The sequence below is a fragment of the Halichoerus grypus genome, chromosome 2, assembly GCF_964656455.1.
Source record: "Halichoerus grypus chromosome 2, mHalGry1.hap1.1, whole genome shotgun sequence".
Lineage (NCBI taxonomy): Eukaryota > Metazoa > Chordata > Mammalia > Carnivora > Phocidae > Halichoerus > Halichoerus grypus.
In genome coordinates, this window is record NC_135713.1 from 6067526 (window position 1) to 6082576 (window position 15051).

Consider the following 15051-nt stretch of genomic DNA (forward strand, 5'->3'; position numbering starts at 1 on the left):
GAGATCATACATTATTTGTCTTTCCCCGTCAGGCTTATTTCACTTAGCATAACGTCCTCTATGTTCATTCGCAAATGCCAGGATTTCCTTCTTTCTCATGGCTGAATAATATTTCACTGTATGCACTGGTAAAGATAAACCTAGGCATAGTGAAAATTTTACAATTTTATTTGAACAAAAATCCACTCAAATCAGACAGCACCAAAACAGGAGTTGTTAGGAGCTCTCCCCAGGCTGGAGCTAGGAGAAAGGCTTTTCTAGAAAAGAAAGGGAAGCAAGGTGAGGACATTATTTGGTTGGCTATGGCTTCAGTGATTGCCTTATTTGGGATAGCCTTGTTGACTGTGATGGGTTGTACTTAGATTTTCATTGAACCCTGATGCATTACAGGCCATTCTCCGAAAGAACCCTGATTCCTGTTATTAGAGAACCCTGACAACCTCTAATTTCTTTTCAGGACCTATAATTTTGCCTTTTTCCAGACTGTGATATGATTAGAATTATACAACAGGTGGCTTTTTGGGTAAGTCTTCTTTCATTTAGCAAAATGTCTTTAAGATTCCTCCATTTGGTTTTGTGAGTCAGTATTGGGTTCCTCTTTATGACTAAATAGTATTCTGTTGTACGAATATATGACTGCTTATTCATTCACCGATTGAAGGGAATCTTCTGTGTAGACATAAGATTTCAATTCACTTGCAGAAACACACAGGAGTGGGATTTCTGGGTCAAATATTTAGTTTTTATTTTCCATTTTCTAAAAAAAATTCTAGGAAACTGCCCAATTGTCTTCCAAAGTGGCTGTCTCATTTTGCATTCCCACCAGTGATGAGTGAACGTTCCCTCATTTATTTTGGGAGCAGATTGGTAGGAGTTCAGCATTGTTAGAGCTTGCTTTGGGTACACTCCATGCCTCCAGCTGCAGAGTTATAGATTTCTGCATTTAAACAGGAAATGCAAAACTTAACTTGGTAGCAATAGAAGTTAGAAACACAAAGCAACAGAACTTGAGTTCCTTCAGTTCTGTTCTTCTGTATGACCCCTTGAAGTTTTCCTTCCTGGTGGCTTTTTTAACATTTGGAAAACAATAATTTATTCCTTTCCATCTCTCTCTATAGGTGAAAAATGCTCTACGATGGAGGTATAACCATGAAAAGTCTCCCCCTGCTGAAATGATATGCTCATTATGAAGCTCCACATGGAGTGAAGGCAAATGTGGAAAAGTCTACCTCCACCTTTGAAGTGCATTACCATCTGAATGTCAACAAGGCCACCAGAGGGGCTCCTTCGATTTTGTTCTCTCTACTCCATGTTTTCTCCGAGCCATCTTTTTTTCTGATGTGAAATTTTAAATCAAGTAAATCAGATAAAAAATATTTACAAATATCCAGAACCAACCCTAAAAATCATATAGTAAAACCCAAGCTTTAAAATCGTTCCTTGAAGATCAGCACACAGACACGGTGGAGAAAGCCATTAGCTCTGCAACAATAAAATATAAGCAAATGGAAAATTACCCAGAAAGAAAAGAATCAGATTTCAAGGCAGAATGTCAGGGGAAAGGACAAAAGATGTTGGCCTCGCATTGGCAGAAGGAACGACGGGGCTTGTTTGAATATTTTTATTAATTTCACCCAGAACTGGACACTTCTCCTAAAGTGATGGCTTAAATATTTGTCAAGCTTCAGCCATATTCTCAGATTCCTTTGGATGTTTTCCCTTAATAGAAACTGATGGTGAAGTTTCTAGGGCAGATATCTTCAGGAAAATGCTTCAACTGCAGAGACATTTGAAGGCCGTTAGAATCAATCCCGAAGATACACAGATACCAACACTATTTCAACTTCTGGAATTCATTGTGAAATGTGATTTGTATAAATCTCTGACAAACTCACGCTTGTATGTAAGATTTTCCTAACAATTCATATATCTGTTCCCTCATGAGAAAAAAAATTTTTTTGAAATTAAAATTTAGAAGTGTTTTTCGATTAGCTGTGGGTGAAGAGACAGGACAGACCTTGTTATATGTCCATTGAACATGAATGTGCTGAAATGGTAATTTTGACAAATATGCAGAAGTTAAGGATCAAACTAGACATTGCAGTGTAATTCATTCAGGTGTTAGACCAATATGTAGCTACGAGTTTCCCTTGTTTTTCAAAAAATGTATTAGTGTCTTAGTGTATTTTGTATTATAATGTTTATTTTACTTTATTTTTAACTGGCATGATTATATATACATATAACAAATTCAATAAAAGGGAATTTCCATTGTGTTTCTTTCCTACCATTATTATTATGTGTTTCATTAACATAAAATAATTACTGCTGGGAATAATTTTGTCCCACAGAGGAGGTGGTATTAATCTGTGATCTGCTCGGGTGTGAGATGCACTAGACAGGTCATTCCTGGCTCAAAGTATGACTTCAGAAAGAGGAAGCAGCATGGGGTCAGAATAATAAATGACACAACATCCTGAAGGAAGAGCTTCCTATCATGGGGGCATTCCATTTAAAAAAAAAAATGAAAGAAAAACGAAACATGTAAAAATGTTACCACGCTTCATTTTCGTGACTGTGTTAAAATACAGAAATTGAATATAGAGCATCTGACACAGGGCTGTTACTCCTTTTGTTTTTGTCACGGACAAAAAGGGCACTTTTGTCATTGTTTAGCATCTGACGCTGCCGGAAGAATGACGGTCGGCGAGTGTGAGGAGGCCGAGTTGGTATTTTAAGTCTGTTGTCGTATGCGTGTCAGAAAACGAAGGGGGCCTTGGTCAGGAAGCCTTCATCCCCTTTTACTTGCTACGTGGCTGTGCTGGTCGCAGCAGCTCTGATGGAGCCAGCTGCCGGCCACGAAAACTGAGGGGGGCAAATAGGACTGCTCACGGTCACGCATGTGTTTTCCTGAGACCCTGCCACGGTGTGGCCGGTGTGAGCGGACACCTGCTTGGGGGACCAGAAAATACCACGGTCCATGGCGACCATGGCGATCACAGCTCCCGTCCTCTCTCCACAGATAGCAAAGCAGACAGCCCAGGATCTTTTAAGTCATCAAATTGAAGAGAAAATGCACACTGTTCCTTCTGTGTGTGTTATGGAACCTGGACTGGATCACTTGAAGGAAGAACCAAGCGGCACCCGGAGATCTTGGAGACTAGGAGGTTTATTTAATACCGGGGGGCTCAGAGGAGAATGGTCTCCAAAGGTCTGAGCCCCAAGCACAAAAAAGGGGGCAATTTATACACTTCTACTTCTGCATACTTGGCACTCTTGGTGCGTGCGTGAAGCGGGGCAGGGAGAAGAACCTGCTTGTGGGAAGCAGAGCAGGGAGAAAAACCCAGGAAGAGCCGTGGGCAAGGACTGGGACTCTCCCGCTGGCTCGGTTGGCCATCTTAGGACACAGATTTTCCTTATCATTCCTCCCCTTTGATGCCCCTTTAAACTCCTAGTTTAGAGGGCATCATTCTGTTTGACTCTGAGGGTTGACAGCAAGGCTTGGGGCGAACACGGACTTAATCATAAACTTAACAGCACACGAGGTAGCAGAAGACCAGGACTGACTGGGACCAGGAAAACCATGGTGAAATGCGCTCAGGAGTAGACAGCAGAGGGCCAGTGAAAGTTGGATCTATGACCTTAGGTAGAAGCCTCCGGGGGAAAGTCCAGTCAGGAGGGGAAACAGTGCAAAGTCCGACTCCCAAGATGAGGGAAATCACGCCGATGAGAGCCAGGGACCATGGCTGGACTCTCCACTGGCGTGGCTCCTCGTCTGAAAGATGAGCTTTCTTCACTCTTGAGTGGTGGACCCACAGGGTGACACCTGAGACCTGGAGGACAGTAATGGTGGTTAGAACAACAGTGTGGGGCCCTGTCCACTGCGGTTTGAGGGGTCTTTCTTCCAATCCTTGACCCAGACTGAGTCCCCTGTCTGGAAGGAGTGTACCTGAGACCCTAAGGAGATTGGGGCCCTTTCAATGGTGTACTTTTGTAATTTATTTAGGTTGGCCCCCAGGGCCTGAAGTTTCTCCTTTATCCCTTTATCTCCAACCTGATGCAAGTTTCCTGGAAGGCTTCCCAAGCACGGGGGAGGTCGTCCATATATTAATTCGAATGGGGAGAAACCTGATGTCCTGGGCATGCAGCGAGCACGCAGGAGAGCTGGGGTAGCAGATCCGGCCATGGGAGGTTAGTCTCCTGACAAAACTTTGCTAAGGTTCCCTTGAGGGTGTGATTCATTTGCTCTACTTTCCCTGAACTTTGGGGCCAGTAAGCAGTGTGGCGTCTCCAGGTGATGTTGAGAGATTTGGTCAAGACCTGTACAACGTCTGCCACAAATGTGGGTCCACTGTCACTGTGGATTGTTAATGGCAGGCTGAACCGGGGCACGATCTCCCACAAGAGGACTTTAGCTACTTCCTGGCTTTGCTCCGTCCTGGTCGGGAAGGCTTCGACCCACCCAGAGTGTGTGCATACTATTACTAGGAGATATCTGAACCCCCTGCTCGGCTGCACATCTGTGAAGTCTACCTCTAGACCTTCGAAGGGGGCTGCTCCCATCCTCTGGACACCTGGCGGGGGCCGTGGTGCAGACCGAGCATTAATTTTAGCACACGTTATGCATCGTTCACGCGGTGCTCGGCATAGTGCCGGCAGCCGACGGATGTAGTGGTGCTTCTTGAGAAGGGCTCTAATGCAGTTTGTCCCAGATGAGCGAGTCGGTGGTGTTCCTTGACCAGACGCCCTCCAGTTGCTGTTGGAACCAAGATGCGCCCGTCTGGCATCATCCACCGTCCCTTTTCAGTCGGGGTGGCATCTGTATAGATGTTGACTCGCTTGCCGTCCCCGAGGCTGAGGGCTCGCACTAAGGCATATAATTCAGCCCGTGGAGCTGACCACCCAGCTGGTGATGCCTTAGCTTCTAGGACTTCAGTGGTTGTGGTTACTGCATAACCCGCTTTCCGGGCACCCTCTTTAGGTAACTGCTGCCATCACTGGACCGCGTGAGCTCTGGATTCCTTACTGTTTCGAGGGTGACCTGCGGGTTTTCACAGAGGAGCCCTTGGTATCGTGCTAGCCGAGAGTTGGAAAGGAAGCGGTGTCCCTGTGCGTTCATGAGGGACACAACTGCATGAGGGACCTTGATGTTAAGTTCTTGCCCCAGAGTAAGTTTGTCTGCCTCCTTGATGAGTAGGACTGTGGCTGCCAGCGCCCTGAGGAACAGTGGCCATCCCGCTGCCACGGGGTCCAGCTTCTTTGACAGGTAGGCAACTGGCCATTGCCAGGGTCCAACAGTCTGGGTGAGTACCCCAAGCACTATTTTTTCCTTTTCATGCACAAAGAGATTGAAGGGTTTTTCTGTATCTGGTAGGCCCAGGGCTGGAGCCCGCCCCAGGGCGGTCTTTATCTCTGTGAAAGCGGCTTCTGCTTCCTCAGTCCAGGCAGGGGGTTCTCGATCTGGTCCCCCTAAGAGATCATAGAGGGATCTTGCTATTGGCAAGAACCCAGGGATCCAGATGCGGCAGAATCCTGCAGCCCCCAAGAAATCTCGTAGGCCCCGTTTTGTCTGGGGCTGTGGCAGGGAGATGATGATCCTTTTCTTCTCCAACCCTAGTTCTCTCTTCCCTAGGGCGAGGAGGAAACCAAGGCGTCGGACCTGTTGTTGGCAGATTTGTGCCTTCTTCCGTGAGGCTCGGTATCCCGAGTCTTACAGGAGCTGTAGGAGGGCCTTTGTGCCTTTTGTGCAGTCTTCTTGTGTGTCACTGGCGAGGAGGAGGTCATCCACATACCAGAGGAGGGTGCATCGTGTGGCCTCTCTTGGGAAGCTGGCGAGGTCTGTGGCCAGCATTTCCCCAAAGAGGGTGGTGAGTTTTTAAACCCCTGCAGGAGGCGCGTCCAAGTCAGTTGCATCTGGCGCCCTGTATCAGGTTCAGACCATTCAAAGGCAAATAGTGGCTGGCCCTGGGGAGCTAAGTGGAGGCAGAAGAAGGCATCCTTCAGATCTAGGCAAGTGAACCATCTGGCCGACGCTGGGATTTGGCCGAGGAGGGTGTATGGATTCGGGACCACTGGGTGCAGAGAGATGGTCACCTTGTTGATGGCCTGCAGGTCTTGAACTGGTCGGTATCCCCCTCCTGGCTTCTTGACTGGCAGGAGTGGGGTATTCCAGGCCGACTGGCACTAGACTAGAATACCTGCTTCTTTGAGTTTGGTCAGATGTTCTTGGATGCCGATCTTAGCTTCTTGTGGAAGGGGGTATTGCCTTTGCCTCTGAGGTTGGGCCCCTGGGATCAGTTCAAGAATGATAGGGGCTCGATTCTGGGCTAGTCCAGGTGGGTTGTTTTCAGCCCATACTGAAGGGAAGGGGAGTCTGAATTCCGGCGGGCTGCTCGGTTGGGCCTGGGCACAGAATAGCCTCAGTTCTTCTTCCCTTGGCGTGGTAATCGCTAGTATTAGAGACCCTGTCTCCTCTTGCCTTGGGTTCAGTCAGAGGCTAGTGTGTCCGGTGGGCTCAAAGGTTATCTGAGCTCTAAGCTTGGAGAGTATGTCTCGGCCCAGGAGAGGGATGGGGCAATCAGGCAGATAAAGGAATTTGTGTCAGACCTTGTGGCCCCCAAGTCTGCACTGACGAGCCTGGCAAAAGGGCTGTTGTATTGCCCGCATCCCGGTGGCCCCGAGGATGGTCGCAGTCCTTTTGCTAAAAGGTGCCACTGGGGAGGTGACAACAGAGTGCTCGGCCCCAGTATCAACCATAAAAGTCACTGGTTGGCCCCCCACCTTCATTTTGACCATGGGCTTAAGGGGGCCAAGGAGAAAAGAGCCCAGTCTCCCTCAGTCTGAGTCCATCCCTGCAAGGCCTATGAGGTCCTCCTCTTGGGTTCTTCCCTGCAGTGGCTGGGCTTTTGAGCCTTTCCCCGGTTGGGACATTCGTTTTTCCAATGCCCTTTCTCTTTACAGTAGGCACATTGATCCCTTGTCAAGGGGGTTCTGGGCTTCCCTCCTTTCAGTGGTTGGGGTCTCCCCATCTTTGTGTTGTCCTTTTCTTTCAGGGCGGCGGCGAGGAGGCTGACTTTCTTTTTCATCTTTTTGTCGGCCTCCCGTTCAGCTGTGACCTCCCTGTTCATGTAGACCTTATTGGCAATCTCTATTAGTTGGGTAATGTTCATCCTGGCAAAACCCTCTAGTCTCTGAAGTTTTTTTCTGATGTGTGGAGTGGCCTGAGCCACAAAGGAAGTGTTTATCACCTGTTGGCTTTCCTGTGCCTCGGGGCCAAATGGAGTGTATATCCTGTAGGTTCACATAATCTCTCGTAGTAGTCCCCGGGGGACTCCCCTGGTTGTTGAGTTACCAACGATACCTTAGTCATGTTCATGGGTTTCTTAGCTCCTGCCCGGATTCCCAGGGGGAGGGCCTCCTGGTACCGGCGGATGTGGGTCTGTCCCTTGGTTGTGGTGAAGTCCCATGCTGGGCGCTCTTCGGGTGCAGCCGTATTAGCCCAGGCAGCAGGGTCGATGACTCCCGCTGGTGCGTGCTCTTCCAGGTACAGCCGTGCACCTTTCATCATTCTCCTCGTTTCCTCTGTGTTAAACAGAGTGTGGAGTAACTGTTGGCAGTCTTCCCAGGCTCGCTGATGAGTCTGGAATAGGGATTCCATGAGGTCTACCATAGCCTGTGATTTCTCAGAGTAGGATGGGGTGTTATGTTTCCAGTTGAGGAGGTCGGTGGTGCAGAAGGGCTGATAATACATCATGGAATGGCTGGGTTGGACCGTCCTGTCTTCATCATGCCTCTCGGGTTCCCATGTCTCTCGTACCGGCATTTGGAGGGCGCTTGTGCCCGGCCTGGGGGCAGCCTGGCTGCTGGTCCTGGAGAAAGTGGATCCTCTGGGCATTGGGGCGCCGGTGAAACCGATGGCGGCGGAGTGTCTGGAGCTGAAGGGCCAGGTGTAGATGGTCTTGGGGGTATGTATGGTGGGGGCAGGATCGGTTTGTCCTCGGGATCTCCGGGAGACTGGGGCTTTTGCTGATTTTCTTTAGGTCACTTGGATGAGGTGATTAAGACCCTGGCCTGTCCCTGCCTATTGCAAGCGAATCGCACCCATGGGGGAAGGGTCTGAGCAATTCCTAGCCAGGGGGTCAATGTACAGAAACTGGTCAGGGTGTCCTGGTTCTTCTGTTATGACTTGCCATACTCGACAAATTGTTGGGATTGCCAGGGTTCATCCTGACTCCATAGTCTTCTGAAAACCCCTTCCTGAAATTTTTGATCATGGTCTCTAGAACTGTAGGTTTACTCTGCCCTGACCCCATGGTGATGTCCCCGTGTGCGGTGGTGCAGAGACAGACAAAGCGGGGGTACCTCCTGGGGTGAGGAGACCAATCAGATGTCCGTCTGGCCGTGCCCTGAAGGAGCTTAGGTGAGGCTTAGCCGTAGCAGTCTCAGCGTTGTGACTTATGATCGGAAACTATTCCAATGCCGCCATAGACCGTATGCCGTTCACCACGGAATCGCAGACGGGCCCACTCAGACTCCGTAGACTTCTGGAGACCTTAAGGGTGCCCACCCGTTGAGTCACAGAATCAGTCTGCTTGAGGAAGCCAGGTCGGACTGCACATTCAGTCACACATTCACACTCCAGAAGTTAATTACATTCCCTCCCTGGGAATCCCTACCTGTGAGACCTCTAAGAGGTCTCTGGGAGGTGATCAGGCTCCCCTTCCACCCCAGTGGGGGTGAGCCTGTCTGGGTCCTGGGGCCCCAGGCCTTACCAGAATCCGACATCGGGACCAGGTCCTCACCTGCCAAGTCTCCTTGTGTCCGGCAGGAAGAGCGGAGTGGGGACGGCCAAGGTGACCGGGGCAGGAGACTGCCGAAAATTAAGCAGGGCCCGCCTTCTCTGTTATGATCCCTCATTCCATCACCACCCCACCAAGTTGCCCTGAAACTGGTGGCAACAATGGGCCAGCATGTTTGGATGTTCCAGTCAGGGAACCAAATGTTACAGAACCTGGACTGGATCACCCAACGGAAGAACCAAGCAGCACTCCGAGATCTTGGAGGATAGGAGGTTTATTTAACGCTGGTGGGCTCAGAGGAGAATGGTCTCCAAAGGTCTGAGCCCTGAGCACAAACAAAAGCGGGCAATTTATAAACTTCTACTTCTGCATACTTGGCACTTCCGGCGTGTGCGTGAAGCGGGGCAGGGAGAAGAAACCAGAATGGTGCGCACAGGAAGCAGAGCAGGGAGAGGAACCCAGAAAAGCCCCGGGGCAGGGGCTGGGACTCTCCTGCTGGCTCAGTCAGCCATCTTAAGACACAGATTTTCCTTATCATGTGTATTAAATTACACTCTGGCTTCTGAATGTTTTTTAACTTCCGTTTTCAGATACATGTAACCAAAGCTGATCTTTGCCATAAATATTAGACTAGAAGCCAAGCATAAATGCAAAATACTCATTTTCCAACAGGGTATGATGAACATGGCTTTAAAAGGCCAGACGATTTTGTGTGGTTTATGGCTTGAGTTCTACTCACCATACTACCCAAACTTTTGGTGTGGGTTTTCTGAAAACAAACAAACAAAAAATAAACAACAAAGAAATCAACCACACACCAGAAAAAAACAAAACAAAACAAAACTCCAGGACACTCCTTCACTCTGACTATGCAAGATGAAACTTAATTGCACAGTATTTCTTTAGTGGTTAATGATATACATAAAGTTAATGATGTATATAAAGTGACACTTCTAATTCTTTTTCTCTGAACAGAATCCTGACAGCATTTTGAAACAAGACATGGTGAAGCCTAATGGTACACCCACCTCTTGGTCTGCCTTCTCATGACCAGGAACTCTGACTGGCAGACTGGGTGAACGTCTGTGTCACATTGTCCACCTTATGAGAACATTTTTAAGTCGGTATTCATCTTGGCAACTGGATAGGAGTTTTAACCTAAATGAATAGGAGTTTTGATAATGGCCCCATCGTCTGAGTTAATGCACGTAAAGCGTTAGAGGAAAGTAAGCATTTAAAATGGTGTTAGTTTGGGGGCACCTGGGTGGCTCAATTAGTTAAGCATCCAGCTCTTGGTCTCCGCTCTTGGTTTTGGCTCACGTCCTGACCTCAGGGTCCTGGGATTGGGCCCTGGGCTGGGCTCCACACTCAGTGGGGAGCCGGCTCGAGATTCTCTCCCCACTCACATACTCTTCCTCTCTCAAAAAAATAAATAAATCTTAAAAAATTAAAATAAAATAGTGTTAGTATGTACTATGGCTACTTACCAGGATTACAGTCACTGCTACAGTTGTTCCTGGAGAAACATTCTGCGGATGGGTGTGCTCTGAATTTCAGATGAGCGTTTGATGTACGGCAAGGTCCTTCTGATGTTTTTAGTTCCCTGGCATGTGCCCAGCCCACCGCATGTCTCCAGAGCAGACATCTGTCTCCATGGTCCCTGATTCAATAGCAGTTAACTCAGCACCTTCCACCAGCTTTAATTCACTTTCCAAAGGTTAACAGGTAAAGGAACAGGTTCAGAAAAGGTCTAAATCATGTTTCTATTTTTCCGGATGGATGACTTTAACAAAAGAGCGTGACTCTGTTGTGTATAAGAGCAGTTAAGTTTTGCTTTTTATTTCAGGACATATCTGTAGATTAAGATTTTTTTCTTCCGGATTTTCAAAGGGAAGTGAGAAAGTTGTATTTTCTTTGTAAGAAGTTTCTAAGTAAAATATGTGAACTCTATATCACAAGACCTACTATAGCTACAGGACTTTGCCGCATAGACAGACTGTTTCCTCAAGTGCACACTTGTTTAACAGCAACCACAGATAAATAAGCTAGAACTGTGGCAGGTTCTTGCTCACCTGCATCTTTTGCCTAACTGATGGTCAAAGGGATGGACTGGTGAGGGTCAACTTGAAGCTGGACTAGAAGATTCCAGAGGATGAATGTGACTTGACCCATGGTAATATAACCCGATAATCCCCCACATCCAAAAATTTGGGAACACTAATGCTATTCAAGCAGTGATGAGGGTCCCTTAGTGATGCACGGAAGTACTTTCATAATTCTGGACCCAGGATCCAGCACTTGTTACAATTCCATGGGACAAAGTCATTGACTATTAAGCCCATATTAGAAAACCCTATGTCTCAGTTTTCCTTACTGACAAATAACTGGCTTGGTCTGGGGAAAGAAGAGGAACCAGAGCACAGAAAATGCTTAAGTATAAATCTTTTATCAGAATTCCAGAGCTTGACACCACTCCCTAGGAATGTTCTGTCTTGGGGAAGCAGAGGTGAATTTTTATAGAGCCCTGACAACTAGGTCAGCCTAAGTTTAGCTAGTTTCTGGAATAGTTGGTCAAAGATGATTCTCAAAAGAAAAAGGAATTTTTTTTTGAGCCGATCAGCCTCTGTTTGGGCAATTTGTGTCCAGAAAGAGGGGGTGGGATGCAACAGTTGTGGGGTCAAGATATTAAAGCTAACAAATATAAAAACAGCCAGCAGATCATATTAATGGGTGTCTCAGAGATGAGTCCTGACTCTCGCACTCAAGGACCAGAGCAGTATCCAAGCATTTGGAGGAGTCTGCATGCTCTGCTGAAAGCAATGAAGACACATTTCAGGAGACTAGGGAGGTGAGGGTTGATGGAGTTGAACGAAGGAAGGAAGGAAGACCAAGTAACCCACTGCTTGTTTTCTCATCCTTCAGTGAATGATCACTGATGGCTGTTTCATGTGTGTGAGTCCTGTGCGGGGCGTTGGGGGCGCTGCAGTGAGCGGGACCCTCAAGGAAGTCCCTGCGGTTCTGGAACCTTCGTGGGGCAGAGTCAGAGGCAACGTGCAGAACCGTAGACAGCGCTCGGGTGGCCGTGAGGCATCGATTAAGGAGCCTCTGGTTATGGGAAGGTCAGGTAGGAGGGAGTCAGATGCCGGGGCTGGCCCCAGAGCTCGGCAGGCGGAGCACAGAGAGGGCTAGCGCACTGACTACGACAGCCAGCCTCAGGACTGCGTCCGCACGCAGCGTCCTGTCCAGGAAGACGGAGGCTCTTCCCGCTGACGGCTGGAAGCTCCATGGGCTGCAGGCAGAGTCCAGACAACTGGAAATAATTGCTAAGAGATGAATAGAGAAACAAGTGCAAAGGAGCGCAGAGCAGAGCGGCTTTGCAAGAGAAACAAGCATAAAACGGACGAAGCATTTGAAGCTCTACAATTTACCCCAATACTGGAAACAGCAATTTCCTTAGGTTATTGGATTTAGCCCCCAGGGCAGCGTAATTGAAAATGATAGCAGGGTAGCGTAGTGTTTCCTTTGAACCTCACACGTGGGAATGATTTAGGACCTGAATTGTGTTACAAATGTCACATAAACCTCTTGGGCTCCCTCATTTGGCTCAGTTTCAAACAGCCGTATGCTCTCTGCAGGCCTGGGAAGCCGCTTTGTGTGGGGGAATGGATTACCAAGCTGCAAGACCAGGGAGGGGTCTATTAGGTCAGGTCACTTACAAATTAGTGTAAATATTCCTTGAGAAACGGATTGGGATAAATACTGTTTGGAATGCCATGGGGGCGATCGTATGCGTCAGCTGCCTGGTGCAAGATCTTGCAGTGCTGCATTATTGTAGAAAGATTGTGAATGCACACACTTAGGCTTTTATCTCTAGAGACATCATGGGATTTAGAAGCCAAGGAACCCCAAATTACAGGGCTGGTTCCAAGGTGGACTCTCCTACCATCTCAATAAGTTAATGAATCCCTCTGAGGCCCTGGCCTGTCTCTGTACATTCAGGGAGCCAAACTCCATGATACCTGAGACGTCCCTCCTATAATAACTGCTATGGTTTTCCTGCTCCTTAGCATGTGGGTTATTCCAGCTTGAACTAATATTATAGACAGAGGGGGAGAAAAGCTACCAGCAAATCTTCTACTGAGATAGAAAAGTTATGTGGGATTGTTTTTGAAAATTACAAAATTCTAGGCAAACTCTTGCATTGCTTATATTCTTACTACTGATACGCCTTTTGCCAAATAGTTGATTCCTCCTTATTTTCTTACATATATTGTTAGGCAATAAAAAGCCTAGTAGACATTAGAAAGGAAAATGTCGAACTCAGCAAATTTATGCAAATTATTATTGCCTTAGCCTCCCCGGGCTGGCCATAACACAGTGCCGCAGGCTAGGGGCTGAAAATAGTCACATTCTGGGGTACTGGGTGTTAGGACTTCAACAGAGGAATACTGGGGAGACATAACTTAGCCTATATTGGTTATTGCATCACAGACCTTTTACTTAGGAAACAAATTACTTTTTTTTTTTTTTTTTTTGAGAGAGAGAGACAGTTGCGTGAACAGGGGGAGGGGCAGAAGGAGAGGGAGAGAGGGAGAACACCAAGCAGGCTCCAGGCTCGGCACAGAGCCCAATGTGGGGTTTGATCTCAGGACTCTGAGATCATGACCTGAGCCAAAATCAAGAGTTGGACACTTAACTGACTGAGCCACCCAGGCATCCCCTCTTTTTTACACTTTTATTGAAGGATAACAGACATCAAATGAAATGCACATACTTTATGTGCATAATTTGATGACCTTTGACATATATGTACACCTGTGAAACTATCAAAAATATGAAGATAATGAACTCCAAAAATTTTCATGTGTCCATTTGAAATACATGCTTCCCTTCACACAAATAGCCCTACCTCAACCACTGAGCTGCTTGATGTCATTATACATTACTTTGCATTTTCTAGAACTTTCTATACGTGGAATCATACATTATACACTCTCTTTTTTTCTAGCTTCTTTTGGTGATCATAATTATTTTGAAATTTATTCATACTGTTGCATGCAATCAATCGTTTATTCCTTTTTTCTTGCGGAGTAGTATTCCACTGTATGGATATGCCACGAGTTTTGTATTCATTTACCCGTTGTGGACCATTTGCATCTTTCCAGCTTTTGGCTCTTCTGAATAAAGCTGCTATGACCTTGGCATACAAGGATCCTGTGGACGGATGCTTTTCTACTCTTCAGCAAATGCCTAGGTGTGAAATAATTGGGTCGTATGGGAACGTGCATTTAACTTCTTAAGAATCCGACAAACTGCTTTCCAAAGAGATTGCACTGTCTTACATTCCTTCAGCAGCATGAGACACCGCCCCTGCCTCCCTGTTTTTTATAGCAGTTGTAGTTTTACAACAAAACTAAGAGGGAGGTGCAGAGATCTCTCATCATCCCTGCCCCCCCTCAAACCTACCCCATTGTCAACATCCCTTTGTCTTAGCCTAGGATGAACCTTCACTGACAGAGCATCATCACCCAAAGTCCATGGTTTACATTAAGATTCACTCCTGGGCAAATATATAACGGCATATTTCCATTATTGTAATAGCATACAGAATATTTTCACTGCCCCCAAAATCCTCAGTGCTCTGCCTATTGCCCTCCCCCCACTCCCCCTTCCCCCACAAACACTGATATTTGTACTGTCTCCATAGTTTTGCCTTTTCCAGAATGCCGTGAGTTGGTATCATTCAGTATGTAGCCTTTTCAGATTGGCTTCTTTCACTTAGCAGTATGTACTTATGTTTCCTCCATGTCTTTTCATGACTTGATAGCTCATTTCTTTTTAGTGCTGATTAATATTCTATTGTCTGGACGTACTACTGTTTACTTATCCGTTCACCTACTGAAAGACATGTTTGCTGCTTTCAAGTTTGGGTGATTATGAGTAAAGCTGCTATAAACATGTGTGTACAGGTTTTTGCGTGGACATGTTTTCAGCTCCTTTGGGTAAATACCAAGGAGTGTGACTGCCAGATTGTAGGGCAAGGGTCTGTTTAGTTTTGTAAGAAACCGCAAGACAGTCTTCCAAAGTAATTGTAGCATTTGTGTTCCCCAGCGATGAATGAGAGTTCCTGTTGCTCCGCACCCCTGCCAGCATTTGGTGGCATCAGTGTTCTGGATTTGGGTGATTCGAGTAAGTGTGCACTGGTCTGGCATGGTTGTTTTCACTTGCCTTTCCCTGATGACTCCATGTGGAG

General features: G+C 47.0%; 1 long non-coding RNA gene across 1 annotated transcript; it reads left to right on the top strand.

Moving 5' to 3' along the window:
• Positions 1 to 306: 306 nt before the first annotated feature.
• Positions 307 to 2276, top strand: LOC144381060 (uncharacterized). Its single transcript, XR_013445477.1, has 2 exons — positions 307 to 523; positions 1119 to 2276. It is a non-coding gene; the product is annotated as an uncharacterized LOC144381060 (long non-coding RNA).
• The last annotated feature ends 12775 nt before the right edge of the window (positions 2277 to 15051 follow it).